This window comes from Tupaia chinensis, unplaced genomic scaffold (assembly GCF_000334495.1).
Source record: "Tupaia chinensis unplaced genomic scaffold, TupChi_1.0 Scaffold143976_1, whole genome shotgun sequence".
Classification (NCBI taxonomy): Eukaryota; Metazoa; Chordata; class Mammalia; order Scandentia; family Tupaiidae; genus Tupaia; species Tupaia belangeri.
Window position 1 is genome coordinate 343,588 of NW_006203827.1, and position 15,694 is coordinate 359,281.

General features: G+C 39.9%; 1 protein-coding gene across 3 annotated transcripts in view; it reads right to left on the bottom strand.

The window, feature by feature from the left end:
• Window positions 1–15,694, bottom strand: part of RLIM (ring finger protein, LIM domain interacting) — a 35,741-nt gene that overhangs the window by 12,655 nt on the left and 7,392 nt on the right. Inside the window, exon 3 of one of the 3 annotated variants that reach the window (XM_027767173.1) lies at window positions 1,114–1,260. The exons of the other annotated variants lie outside the window; for them this stretch is intronic. The gene's annotated coding sequence lies outside the window, so the exon portion shown is untranslated. The remainder of the gene's footprint in view (window positions 1–1,113; window positions 1,261–15,694) is intronic. 3 annotated transcript variants of the gene reach the window in all.

Below are 15,694 nucleotides of genomic sequence, written 5' to 3' on the forward strand. Positions count from 1 at the left end.
CGGCCAACGGCGCCTAAAAGGGAAAATCTCTCCAAAAAAAAGAAAAAAAAAAAAAAGAACTGCCCTCAATTATTATTAGAAGAATGGCTTGGGAAATTCTGCTGCAGATTTGATGCCTCTTAAATAATCCAATCTAAAATAACAAAAGCAAACATAGCTTATATGGGAAACTTACACTGTTCATTTCAATAATTACATTTTCATTTCAATTATTGAAATTATTCATTTCAATAATTACACTAGTATCTTGGCTGGCCCTGTAGCCTAGGTACTAAGGGAGTCAGATCCTACATGGACATCCCATGGTTAGAATCCTGGTTCTGGCAGTTTGAAAAGCACACCAGGCACGTGTGTGTGTATGTCCAAAATACCAATTAAGATAAAGAAAAGGAAAAGAAGGGATTTCAGCATGATGATGTCCTACTGGGGGATGCTTTCTTCCTCTCTCTCTGGTGAATGCATACACTTTCTGGCAATTAAAAAAAAAACACTAGTATCAGAGGGAAAAGCAAGCTACTTTATACTCTTTTAAAAAAAGTTTACCATTTTAACAAATTTTAAGGTTTTTCTCTATTCAAGATAGAATGCATACACATGAAAGAGAGAGAAGCACCCTCGACAGGGGTATCATGCTGTAATCCCTTTCCGCTAGACCATAAATGTCTGGCATATTTTCACAATGACTGGGCCAGGGACTAGAACTACAGTTAGCATATGGCTTCCAGCTCTACAGTCTGTCACATTATCAACTATGCCACAGAGGCTGGGTCTATGTGCTTCCTGTGTAATCAAAAAAATTAAGAGTTCTCTTCCTATACAAACTTATAGCAGATATATTTTCTGAGTTCAAACTAGTTCCAGAAGCATTTCTAGACCCCAATATAAGTGCAAAGGAAATTTCCTTCTTTCAAAATCGATTTAACTGGAGCTTCCATCTAGCCTTCAACTAAAAGTGATTATTCTGCAGTGTAATAATATGTTAAAGGTAAATAACAGAAGACTAACAAAATTCTACAGATGCCCTCTAAGAGATGATTATGCTTCATTAAAATCATACACTTTGGGCTGAATGGTGGTGCAACAATAACGCAATGCTTTACGAAGCTGACTCACATGAAAGGGGTTCCAGGTTCACGTTCAGAAACCTCCCAGAACATGGCAAGCCTGTGTATGATGACCATGATCCAGGGCTGGATGAGGCTGGATTGTGGTGTGGGAGCCCTGTTTGAGGGTGGGGGTGGGGGGTCTGTCTGTCTCACCCTTGGAAGAAAGGAAGAAAAACTTTTTTTTAAAAGACTTATTTTTTCAACTTTATTTATTATTATTACTGTTTTTTAATTTGACCAGAGAAAGACAGAGAGGAAAAGTGAGAAAGCAAGCCACCAGGTCCAGGACTTAAACCACAGTCAGCCATGTGGGAGTCTATCACCTTTAACCACCATGCTACCTGCCAGTCCTGGAAGAAAAACTTAAAAATATATCATATGCTGTACATTGCTTAAGATAGCAGCACTGATATATGTGACAAGACATTTTCAACCAAAAAAATGTAAAACCTCATTTCAAGTTGTCAACAATGAATACATGATAATGAAGGTTAACAATGAATCCCAGTAAAGCAAAATGCTGCCCCTCCAAAAAAGAATACTATTCTTGTCATTAGTAAAGCTTTATTACAAATCATTGTACTCAACTACCATTATATTGAGTTTTATTGAGAAAAACCTTGTGTAAGTCTAGCCTTTCTCTTGTTGCATAAGTAACAACATAATATGTCACATTTTGCTTTTGTTTTGTTTTTGTTTTTAGGTTTTTGCCATAGGGCGTGTGCATTCCCAGAGAGATAGTGAGAGGAAAAGTAAAAATCCCCCCCCACCAGCAGTTAGTGTAATAGCTATGTCACTGGACTCCCACATAGTCGACTGTGGTTCGAGTCCCAGCCCCGGTGGCTTAAACTCATGCCAGGTGTGTGTACGTGCGTGCCCAAGATCTTGAGAGGAGAATGGAGGAGAAGAGATTGTGGCATGGCCATTACCCCTGGGGGATGATTTCTCACTTTCTATCTCTCTGGCAAGTGCATGCACCCTATAGCAAAAACCTTTCCCCCCCAAAAAAAATAATCCCCTCCAAGGGCAGATGGCCACACAACAATCCCTTTTCCTATATTTTTCTATCAGAATTTTGAGCATGCATGCACATGTGCCCAGCATGAGTTTAAAGCCAATGGGTCTGGGACTCAAACCGTGGTCAGTCACGTAGAAGTCCAGCACCTCAACCACATCACCTGCTGGCCCTCAATTTTGTTTTTTGATCCTCAAAGTATTTACTGGCCTTTTAAAGAAAATTGACCAACTCCTGCTCTAGGTAATACAAAAATTTAGCCTAAATTTCTTATTTGTAATTCACTATTTATTCAAACTGAAAGAAATTAGAATGCTAGTAGATATTCACACATTCTCAATTAACCACTCTAATGAAAATGCCAAACAAAAATTTTCATTTTCTAATCCCCTTTCCTTCCAACTCCAGATTCACCTTATATAAGCGTACACTGATCAAAAAAATACACTGAATTCCATGAACATACATGTAACGGTCTGAATGTTTGTCTTCTCTCACAATTCACAGGCTGAAATCCTAACCCTTGGCCCAGAGCCAGTGGCATAGGTGGTAGTGTACTGAACTGCAGTGCTAGAAGCCAGATGGCTGATCATCAGTTCAGATACCCAGCGTGGTGGACCTGAAACACAGCAGGTGTATGTGTACCCCAAAGGTCCTAACGAGCTGGGAAAAAGGGACTGTAGCATGATAAAACCCTGTAGAGGGTGCCTGTTCAACTACCTGCCTCTCTCTCTCTTTCTCATGTGCATGTATTCTATCGTGAATAAGACAAACTTCTAAAGAAAGAAATCTTCAACTCCAAGTGATGGTATTTACTATGTTATTTTCCAAAAGTAGGACCTTTGGATTTGGAAAGTCAGTATATCATGAGTGGAGCCCTTATGAATATATTCTTATAAAATGAAGTCCTCGATAGTACAATGGTTACATCGCTGGACTCCCACATAGTTGACTGAGGTATGAGTCCCAGACCAGGTGGCTCAAAGCTCACATTGGGCATGCGTGTGTGCCCAAAATTCCAAGAGGAGAATGGAGAAGGAACTACTATGTGGCCTTCCCCCCAGGGGGGTGACTTTTTGCTTTCTGTCTCTCCAGTGAGTGCATGTACCCTATAGCAAAAATCTCTCTTAAAAAAAAAAAAAGGAAAACAAAAAAGAGTCCCCAGGGCCAGCTCATGGCATGGCTGTTAAGGTGGCTAGATTGCGCATGGCTGACTGTATGGTACAAGTCTTGGACCTGGAGGCTTGAGAAATATGCTGAGTACGTATGTGTGCATGCACATAATTCCAAAAGGAGGGAGAAAAGGAGAAGGGATTGCAGTGTGACCATTCCCCAGGGGAGTTGGTCTCTCAGGGCCCTTCTCTTTCGGGTGAGCACACACACACTTTGGCAAAAAAAGGAAAAAGTCCCCAGAGAGCTCAGGTGTACTCTCTGCCATGTGAGGGTACAGTGAGAAGATAGCCATCTATGAGAAAGTAGGCCCTAACTAGACACTGAATCAGCTGGCACTCTTATTTGGGGTTTCCCAGCCTTCAAAACTGTAAAAAGAATAAATTTCTGTTGTTTATAAGCCACCCAGTTTATACAGCTTGAAAAACTAGAACAATATTAAAATTTTATTCATGGAACAAAGGTAACCTGTATTGGTACTAGCATTTAAGCCCATACCCAGCTGCACTAATCACATGAAGCTGTTCTCTAATCAACCCTAAAAAGAAAAACAAAACAAACCCTTTTCCATATGTAAAAACACAAAGAAGCCTACCTCCTTGCTGAAGCTAACTAAATTTTAGTGTAGATTAAGGACACACTCAGATCTCTAATCTGTTCTGCTTAGATTATTACTCTTATAACAACTATCCTATCATTACTTAAACAAGTAAGAAAACCAAGTTAAGGATGGGAGAGGATTATAATATTTTCTAAAATTTTGGGAAGACTAGAAATCACTATAAAATAAAATATTCATTAAACTTATATGAGTTAGCACAAAAAAAAAAAAGGCACAAAGGAAAATGAAACTTCAGCCATAATTCCTCAACCCAAACATTTGGGTAATGCTAAGTCAGGATCTAGTGGCTTTAACTCATGCCAGGTACACGTGTGTACATGCCCAAAATCCTGGGAGGAGAAAAGAGCAGAAGGGATTGTGGTGTGCTCCTGCCCCTGGAGGGGTGCTTTCTTTTTCCCCTCACTGTGTCTGTCTTCAGTTAGCACATGTGCCCTAAGGCAAAAAAACTCTCAACACACATACACACACATAGCTAGCCCAGTATCATAGTGGTTAAGGGGGTCAGATTCCACATGGCTGACAGCAGTTCAAATCCTAGTCCTGGTGATTTGAAAAACACACAGGGTATGTGTGCGTGTGCCCCAAATTGCAAAAGGATGGAGAAATGGAAGGGACTGAGGTGCAACCATTCCCCACTGGGTGCCTACTCCCTCTCTCTCCTTCACCACTATCTATGGTTAGTGCACAAGTCCTCTGAAAATTAAAAAAATAATAAAATGAACCATTTGGATGAATCTGACAAAGATATGTTAAATATATAAATAAGTCAAAGCTGGGAATTGGCATGGAGGACGTATATGATAAATAACATTCCAAATTCCTCAGGGACTTTGAAGATGAGCTGAAATAAAATAAAACTGTAAATATGCTACTTTGCACATTTAATTAAGGGCTATTAAGCTAAAATAATCCATAGTACAAGTACAGAATAGAAGGAAAACCTGTTTGCGCAGTTCACATGAAAAAGACGTAAAGATTTTAAGCTAACACAAGCTCAATAGAAACCTGTTTGACCTGGCTGTTAAGAAACCTAACAGAGCTACAGGTTGCTTTCATAGAGCATAATATTCAAATAAAAGCAGGTAACAGCCCCCACTGAAACCTGCTATTCAAACTAAATATGGAGTATTTGAAATGCTTTTTAAAAGGTTTTTGCCAAGGAGCACGTGTGCTTACTGGAAAGAAGGAGAGGGAAAGTGAGAAGTTACCCACTGGGGGAGTAACTGCCATGCCACAATCTCTTCCTCCATTTTCCTCCTGGGATTTGGAGCAAGCATGCACATGTGCCCAGCATGATTTTTCAAACCACCAGGTCCAGGACTCGAGCCACAGTTAGCCATGGGGAAGTTTAGCACCTAAATCACCATACCACCTGCTGGCCCCTTGAGACATTTAAAAAAAGATACAGGAGGAAACTGACAAACACAGAAAAGTAGTAACCAAGATGATCCGAAGCCTGGGAACACCATACAAAAATTGGCAGAATTAACCTGGAGATGGTTAGCCTGAAGACTAAAAATACATGATCATCATCTTCAAATATTTAGAGAGGTATAATATGAACAAGCACAACCACAGGGTCAAAAACTAAAGCCAACAGGGGACCAGCAATTAGCGTAATGGCTATGTCGCTGGACTCCCACCTAGTCAACTGCGGTTTGAGTCCCGGACCCAGTGGCTTAAACTCATGCTGGGCGCGTGTGCGTGCGTGCCCAAGATCCTGAGAGGAGAATGGAGGAGAAGGGATTGCGGCGTGGCCATCCCCCCTGAGGGGGGATTTCTCGTTTTCTATCTCTCTGTCTCTCTCTGTTTTCTGGCGAGCGCATTCGCCCTGTAGGAAAAATCTCTCCAAAAAAAAAAAAACATTAAAACATTAAAAAACAAACAAACAAACAAACAAACAAAACTAAGGCCAACAGCTGAAGAAGCATGGAAGCTAAAACAAAAACAAAAACCAAAAAACAAAACAAAAAAAACACCTTCCTATTAATACGATGATCTAACAAAACTATCCAAAACCTGAAATGCAACCAACTTCTTAAAGCAAGCCAACTACTGCCTGACTCTGGAAATATTCAAGTAGAGGCTAGATATTAAAGAGGGGATTCTTTGTTGGACAGGAATTGGAAGAAACTGATTTCAAAACACCCTTTGAGCTGAAATATTATTAAGGACAGTTAAGTCTCTCAGCCTTCTATTCTGGTCCTATGGTCATATTAAACTTCATATTCCAGTGAAGCAAAATTATACTACTTCCTTGGCAAGACCATTCTACTTACACTGCCCTTCAACATACCTCATGCTTTTGGACCTTAGCACTTACGCTGTAATCTTGGCCTCTCCCTATTTCACTTGCCCTTCAAGATTCAATGAAATCTTACCCCCTAATAAGCAATTACTACCTCGGTTAGCAATTTTTTATCAACCTCCACATACACCATTTGCCTGTGCTACAGAATGGCTACTTCCTGCTTTCCATAATGTTATATTTCTAAACTGTGTGTGTCTTATTTTCCCAAGTAGTTCCATTAGGAAAAGAATCTCAATTATGCACCCTTTAAAACTCCTGTAAAAGCCACTAGAAGGATGCCTTCAATAATACCTTCTAGATATTTAATTAACCAAATCAAATGTGATTTGAGTTCATTTCCATTAATACTGTGCCTGAAGCAGCACAATCCAAAAGAAACACAATGCAAACCACATATGTAATTTAAAATATTTGAGCAGCCACATTAAAAAAGCAAGAAGGGGGGCCAGCAGGCAGTGTGGTGGTTAAAGTGCTGTATTCCCACATAGCTGATGGCTGTCTGAGTTGCAAACCAGGTAGCTTGAAAATCACATAGTGCATGTGCATGCATGTCCAAAATCCTGAGGAGAATGGAAGAGAAGGGATTGTGGCATGGCAAGCCCCCCCTGCAGTGTGATTTCTCACTTTTCCTGTTTCTTGTTTGTTTTTGAGATGATTTTGCTATAGGATGTGTGCCCTCTCCAGAAAGACAGAAAGTGAGAAATCACCCCCCGGGGGGATGGCCATGCGCACAATCCCTTCTCCTCCATTCTCACTCTTAAGATCTTGAGCACGGAGGCACACGCGCTGAGTGTGAGTTTAAGCAGCTGGGTCGGGACTCGAATACTGGTTGGCTATGTGGGAGTCCAGTGATGTAACTGTTATGACATCTGCTGGTCCCTCACGTTCTGTTTCTGTCTCTTTCTAGCAAATGCATGTGCTCTATGGCTAAAACCTAAAAGAAAAAAATTAAAAAGCAGCTAGGAGGCTGGGTGGTGGCACAGTGGTTAATGCACTGAGACCCACATGAGAATGGCCATGGGTTCATGTCCTAGAAATTCCCTGAGTATGCGTGGTACATGCATCTGTACCTGTGATCTGGAACAACTGAAACTGGGGCTAGATTAGCATCAAGACCTTATTCTCTCTCCTCCCCCAGAAGGAAACAAACTTTAAAAAAAAGGTGGAATGTAGTCCTACCAAACAATGAAGTAGTTTAATGAGAGTACCTCACACTACTTCGGTTTTTCTAACCTAAACTTAAATGAAAGAAAATGAAAACTTTAGTTCCATAGTCCAACAGCCATACATGGTTAGTGACTACCATACTGAACAGCACAGTTTAAAGCATTTGTTTGTAATGTAGAGAAATTCCACAGACAGAAAGGGTTTCAATGTTCCCAATATATTGTTCATGCTCTGTAAATACACTATACACCCCCTTCATGTTTTTTAAAAACAGCATTGAGTATTCTAGAAATAAGCATGGGTAGATTAATTCTTTCCTATGCTCACTATTCTTGGGCCAGCACCATGGTGCAGCAGTAATGCATTGCTCAAGGAAACTGGATCCCACATGGTGACCATGATTTGAATCCCTAGGCTGAAAGATTAGAGGAAGAGGACTGGGACTGGACCCTATGGAAGGTCCTATCTCACTTTATCTCAAGTGTGTACACTCTATCATAAATAAAATGGAAAAGAAAAGTTGACCTTTAGAATATATACAATTTCCTTTAAAAAAAAATTGCTATAGGGATACATGCATTCATGAAGGGGGTGGGGGAAGGGATAGAGTGCAAGTGAACATCCCCAAAAGGTATAGCCACACCACCAGGTCTTTTCCATTCTCTTCTCAGGACTTTGGTCATGCTTGCACACCCACCATGGACCATTTCTCAAGCTGCTAAGTCTGGGATTCAAACTACAGAGTTACCCTTTGGGATCCAGCTGCCACACCATGGGCTGGATCAGAATACATACAATTTCCTACATGAACATTAGAAACAAAACATTATACTTCTATTCAAAACTCTCCAACACTGATTTTGGACTATTGAATACTAAATAGTTCCTGACTATGAGACTGGATTCCATTCCATGCAAGATAAGATTACTTTGGTTTAATTCTATTTCCTAATTCAAAATATTAATGAGACACAAAGCAACATGTGAACAAATTGTGATTACTTTCATAATAACAAGCTGTTATTCGTTCCCCTATCCCATATATATGCCAGAAAAAAAAAATCAGGAGAAATATTTTCTCCACGATACTACTGCAATGCACTTACTTGTTATTTCAAAACTGTAGGCAAACTAGCAAAGGCTTCATTAAACAGAACATGTGTTTTTTGCTAAGGTAGAGGTTCCTATTGAAGAAGCAGTTTGTATGTGCATTTGGTTAGGGTACAGGGAGATAAAAATCTGATTAGACTCTCTACTTTTGCCCAAAGCCTCTACCCTTTCTACCTTTATTCTGCATTTCTCCTGGGCTAGGAATGGAGGTCAAGAGATTTCAGGACTGGCAAGGTACCTCCATCCTACAAGGACATTTAAGGAGTAAGCTATGGCTGTCAACACCTGCAAAGGTCTCCTGGACTAGAGATAATTACATTTTTTTTTTTTTTGGAGAGGGTTTTTGCTATAGGGTAAGTGCGCTTGCCAGACAGACAAAGAGACAGAGAGATATAAAGCGAGAAATCACCCCCCAGAGGGGATGGCCACGCCACAATCCCTTCTCCTTCATTCTCCTCTCGGGATCTTGGGCACGCACACGCACCTGGCGTGAGTTTAAGCCACTGGATCCGGGACTCGAACCGCAGTCGACTACGTGGGAGTCCAGCAACATAGCCATTACGCTAACTGCTGGTCCTGGTAATGACATTTTGAAAGTAAATCCTGAACATAAGCAATGCTTTCAAATCACTTGTAAATTTATCTTACTCTTACAAATCAAATAAACTTGGTTTCATTTTAAGCAGCCCTTCAGTATCCAAGTGGCATAAAATGAAGAATGTAGCAAATCCAAACTGCAAGTTCTGTCCCTCTCCCTTCTCCATTTTGGTATGAAAATATTAGCAAAGAATTGTATTAATAAAATAGGTCTACAGATTTTAATTTATGGTGAACAACATCTTGATACATTTCCAGTTTATTGATATATTTCCAGCTTAACTAGTAAGAGGGAAAAGAATCCCTGCATACTCCTGGCTCCTTTAACATCAGCATTAAAAAATGTCTTATATTTATTTATTTAACTCATTCTTAATTTTTCACATCCCTGTGCATAAATCAGGAATTCTGACTTGAGCATATGATCAGCACCAGCCTTTTAAAATTTTTTTGAGATTATAGAGTGTGTGCCCTTGCTGGAGAGACAGAGACAGAAAGCGAGAATTCATCACCAGAAAGGATGGCTAGGGCACAATCTCTTCTACATTTTCTTCTCAGGATTTTGGGCATGGATACACATGCGGTTGGCAAGATTTTCAAGCTGCCAGGTCTGGGACTCGAACCACAGTCGACCACGTGGGAGTCCAGCACTTTAACCACTACACAACCTGCTGGCCCCAGCACCTGCCATTTTTAAACCTAAATATTTCTATGAAGAGATTACCAATATAACATAATTTAGATAATACAATATAATTATTCTTAAAATCACTTAAGTCCCTCCCTGGTTATATGAAATACTCATCACTGTGTATTTACACAGTCCTTTCACCTATACTTCATTTAATCCTAATAATCTCACAAAGAAAGAATCCCCACATCTACTCTACAGGTGAGAAACAGAAGCACAGAGAGAGGATGTGATTTTAAAAATTATTTTTATTTTTAATTAATTAATTTACATTCATTCACTGAGCATCATCACAGCGTACGAAATGTGATTTCGCATCCAGGATATACTGCATAGTGGCTTAATCATACATGTTATCATCAATAATTTTCTATTTCTAGTTTCATATATATATGAGAGGATGTGATTTAACACATACCACCAGGCTAGTAAATAGAAATTAAATCCAGGTCTCCAGACCCCAAATCCAGTCAACTTTTTAATAAATATCAATTGCCTCTGAATATATCTACTATACACTGTAAAACATTTTCCAGGCCTGTAGGTGGCATGGTGGCTAAGGTGCCGGATCCCACATGCCAACTGTACAGTTGTAGTCCTGAACCTGACTGCCTGAAAATCATGCCAGGAGCATGTGCATGCATGCCTAATATCCAGAGAACAAAACAGAGAAGGGGTTGTCGTGTGACCACCCCCTCCAACACACACACAGGGGTAATTTCTCACTTTCTCTCCTTCTCCCTCTCCTTGCAAGTACTTGAACCCTACATTCCAATAGCAAAAGCTTTAATATATTCCAATACCGTAGGCATTACTAAAATATTCAATCTTACTAAGAATTTTTTATATACTATGTTCATTCCTTGCACGAAAACTTCCAAAATCACCAAACACCTTCTCATAAGCAGCATGAACCCAACCAGTCATATCTTTAAATAAATCAGTATTCAATATTTTTGTTTTAAATACTGTAGCCCCTTAGATAAATAGTATTGTTTTATTAACCTTATTTCTGCCAGAGTACTGTGTGCCAATATATCCAAACTCATTTCTGGGGAGTAGTAGTAAAATTAGAAATTCTGCCCAATTATTTTAAAAACTACTCATTTGTGGGAACCAGCAGTTAGTGTAATGGCTGTGTAGCTGGATTCCCACGTAGTCGACCGCAGTTCGCGTCCCGGACCCGGTGGCTTAGAACTCACGCCGGGCGCGTGTGTGTGCATGCCCAAGATCCCGAGAGGAGAATGGAGAAGAAGGGATTGCAGCGTGACCATCCCCCCTGGGGGATGATTTCTCGCTTTCTGTCTCTATGTCTGTCTCTGTCTGTCTGACGAGCGCACGCACCCTATAGTGAAAACCTCTCAAAAAAAAATTAAAAAAAAAAAAAACTACTCATTTGATCAATGATGTTTAGCTATACCAATCAATTTAATTCTGGAGAGGAAAAGCCAGTAGGAAAACCAAATCTGAGATTTATTCAGTAATTAGGTCATTGAAAACAGATTTTAGGGTCAGCTCCAAAGCCTAGTGGGAGCTAGGTACTACATGATCAACCATGGTCCAAATTTCATCACTGGTGGTTTCAAAGGCACATTGAGCACATACGTGTGCATGCATGCCCCAAATCCCAACGTGATGGAGAAATGAAGAAGGGACTGTGGTATGACCATGTCCCCTTAGGGATACTTTCTCTCTCTCTGGTGAGCACATGTACCCTCTGGCAATTCAAAAAAAGACGTTATTCACATTGAAACTTTTAAAACATTGTCAATAATCTCAACTTCTCCTTATAGGCATCATATATTAAGATAAATTACACAAATTGCTATTTTTTGGTCAATGCTAAAAGCAGTACCTTATTTAATTCTCCTAATCCATGCACACCAATCTTTTTTGTTTAAGTTTTTGCTAACGGGTACATGACAGAGAGAGGGAAAGTGAGAAATCAACTCCTGGAGGAATGGACATGCTGCAAGACCTTCTCTTGCATTCTCCTATCAGGATTTTGGGCATGTACACATATGTGCCCAGTATGTTTCTTTTTCTTTTTTCTTTTTTTTTTGGGGGGGGGGGAAGAGTTTTTCGCTATAGTGTGTGTGCACTCGCCAGAAAGACAGACATAAAGTGAGAAAAGTGAGAAATCCCCCCCCCCAGGGGGGATGGCCATGCCACAATCCCTTCTCCTCCATTCTCCTCTAGGGATCTTGGGCACACACACACACACACATGTGCCTGGTGTGAGTTTAAGCCACCAGGTCCGAGACTTGAAACACAGTCAACTACATGGGAGTCCAGCAACATAGTCATTATGCCAACTGCTGGTCTTGCCCAGTATGTTTCTTAAGCTGCTAGGTCCAGGACTTGAAATGTTCAGTCAACTACGTGGGATCCAGCGGCCTTAACTATGCCAACCAGCCAGCCTATGCACATCAATTTTAAAAATATTTTCATTTTGAACATGTATACACACATGCCTGGTGTGCGTATTGCTATTCTTTTTTTCCCCCTTAGGTTTTTGCCATAGGATGTGTGTGCTTGCAAGAAAGAGACAGAGAGGCAGTGAGAAATAACCTTCTGGGGGGATGGCTTCAGTACAATCCCTTCCCCTCCATTCGTCTCTTGGTATTCTCCTCCTCCATTTACCCATGCATGAGCATCCAGTGTGATTACCAAGCCACTGGGTCTAGAACTCAAACTGCTAGGTCTAGGACTCAACACACATATTATACACAGTGGACATGCAACATCATAATAGTTGTAAGACATCTAAAATTACTGTCAACAATCCAAAGAAATTGGTATCAGTATGTAGAAAAGACAATTACACTCAAAAATTTACTGCAGCACTCTTAGAAACACCCGAGATAGATATGGAATTATCCATCAATGAATGAGTAAAGAAAATGTGAATGTATGTGTATATATATATAACTGAATACTATTCAGTCAATACAAGACTGAAATCCTGTCATATGCAACACTACGGATGGACCTGGAGGACATTATGTTATATGAAAGAAATAAGCCAGGCACAGGAGAAATAAAACATGATCTCACTTTATACATAGAACCTAAAGGTAATCTCATATAAGTTGACAGCAAAACAGTGGTTACCAGAAGCTGGGGAATAGGAATAGGGAGAGACTGGTCAAGGAGCACAAAGTTACTTAGCTAAGAGTTGTTACAGTGTTTTAGTTGACAGCAAAACAGTGGTTACCAGAGGCTGGGGAATAGAAGAGGAATAGGGAGAGACTGGTCAAGGAGCACAAAGTTAGTTAGATAAGAGTTGTTGTGGTGTTCTATTGTACAATTTGGTGACCATGGTTAATAATATTGTAATAAATATTTTGAAACAGTTACAAGAGAACGTTCTGAACGTTCTTACCATTAAAAAATGACTATGTGAGGTGACAGACATGGTAAATATGCTGATTTGATTACTGTACAAATGTATACATACATAGAAAAAAAGTCACACAATATCCCATAAATGTGTACAATTATGTTGATTTAAAATGAAATAAATTTACATGCTATTAACAAAACAGACTTTATAAAACTAAATGGTGACATATCAAGTCAAACACTTATGTAAAAATCAATTTAAAACTAAATCATTATCAGGCAATCTGGTGGCAGCTGGATCCAACATGGCCAACTGCAATGCTCAACCTAGCAGCTTGAAAAACATGCCACAGGACCAGCAGTTGGCATAAGGGCTATGTTGCTGGACTCTCATGTAGTCAACTACAGTTCAAGTCCTGGACCCGGTGGCTTAAACTCACGCTGGGTGCATGTACATGCGTGCCCAAGATCCTGAGAGGAGAATGGAGAAGGGACTGTGGTGTGGCCATCTCCCCTGGGGGGTGATTTCTTGCTTTCTGTCTGTCTCTTTCTGGTAAGCACACACACCCTATAGCAAAATCCTCTCAAAAAACAAAACAAAACAAAACAAAACAAATAAACAAACAAAAAATGCCAGATGGGGTCAGCAGTTGGTGTGGTGTTTGGCACTGGACTCCACATTGTTGACCACAGTTCGTGTCCCAGACTCAGCAGTTTGAGTTCTGAACCCAGTGGCTTAAACATCACTCTGGGCACTTGTGTGGGGGGAAGAGAATACCAAGGGTGATCTTTCACTTTTCTTGTCTCTCTCTGGCAAGCACACATGCTATATGGCAAAAGCTATATAAAAACAACAACAAAACACACACCAGGCACATGAGTGTATGCATGCCCAAAACCCCAAGAGAAAAATGGAAGAGAAAGGATTGCAGTGTGGCTATCTCCCCTGGAAAGGTGCTTCTCCTTTTTTCTTTCTGTTATCTCTCTAGTGAGTGCATATGTCCTATAACAAATGTTAAAAAAAAATGAACTAAGCCATATCTATTAAGCCTAGAAGATGTTAACCTCATTTTTAAAAAGGTAGGGGTGAGTGGAAGGAGGAATTAAGATAACCTATAATACCAACCAACTACTAAATGTTAAGCATTTTCACCAAATATCAATACAAAACTGTGTAATGCTAAAATGAGAAGGGCACGCATCATTTCAGCTGTAACAATGCTTCATTAAGAACCTCATAAAGTAGATAAGAATTAATGACGAGTGATCCTTTTAAATAAATGAAATGTTAACTCAGTAATACCATCACGAGGGCCAGAAAGTGGCATGATGGTTGAGGTGCTGGACTCCCGCATGGCCAATTTTGGTTTGAGTCCCAGACCTGGTGGCTTGCTTTCCTACTTTCCCTTTCAGACCCGGTGGTTTGCTTTCTCACTTTCTCCATCATTCTCTGGTGAGTGCATGTGCCCTATGGCAAATTAAAAATAATAACAACAAATAAGTGCTAGATTCCCACATGGCAGACTGCAGTTCAAGTTCTAGACTTGGTGGCTTGCTTTCTCACTTTCTTTCTCTCTCTGGTCAATTAATGTAAATAAATAAATACAATTAATAATTCTTTAAAAAGTTAAATCACAAAGAACTGCTAAATTTGAGGTCAGGACATAAAGAACCATCATCTATGAAGATATCAAAACCAGTGATTATTCATATATACAATGTGCAATTAAAACTTTATGGTATTTGTAACAAATAAAAGGTTGACAAAAATCAGATAGCTTTTTATTCTATACATGGGTAGAAAGGTGGAATTCAGATTTATGAATGAAAAAAAAAACCCAGAAAACCCAAGATACTGAATAACTTTCATATGTAAATTTGGGTAATTCATTTAATGTCTTTTGCCTCAGAATCTCCATCCATGTTAGAGTACTGGATTAAGCCATTTATAAGGTTCCTCCCAGTTTCTATGACATATGGTTGTGAATACTATACAATCTAGGTCACATTACAGTATTAAGTCAGAAAAATAATGCTTAAGAAACGAGACCAGCAGTTGGCATAATGGCTATGCCACTGGACTCCCATGTAGTCAACCACGGCTCGAGTCCCAGACCTGGTGGCTTAAAACGTACGCCGGGCACATGTGTGTGTGTGCCCAAGATCCCAAGAGGAGAGAATGGAGGAAAAGGGATTGTGGTGTGGCCATCCCCCTTGGGGAGTGATTTCCTGCTTTCTGTTCCCTTTCTGATGAGTGCATGTGCTGTATAACAAAAACATCTCAAAAAAAAAAAAAAAAGAAAAAAAGAAAGAAACAACAGAACAGGGTAGTGTAGCAGTTAAGGGGCTGGTTACTCCTACATGGCCATGACCAACCACAATTCAAGTCTCGAACCTGGTGGCTTGCTTCCTCACTTTCCTTCTCTCTCTCTGGTCAAATTAAAATAAATGAGTGAATAAATAAAATTAAATAATTCTTTTTTTTTTTGGAGAGGTTTTTGCTATAGGGTGCGTGTGCTCACCAGAGAGAGAGACAGAAAGCGAGAAATCACCTCTCAGA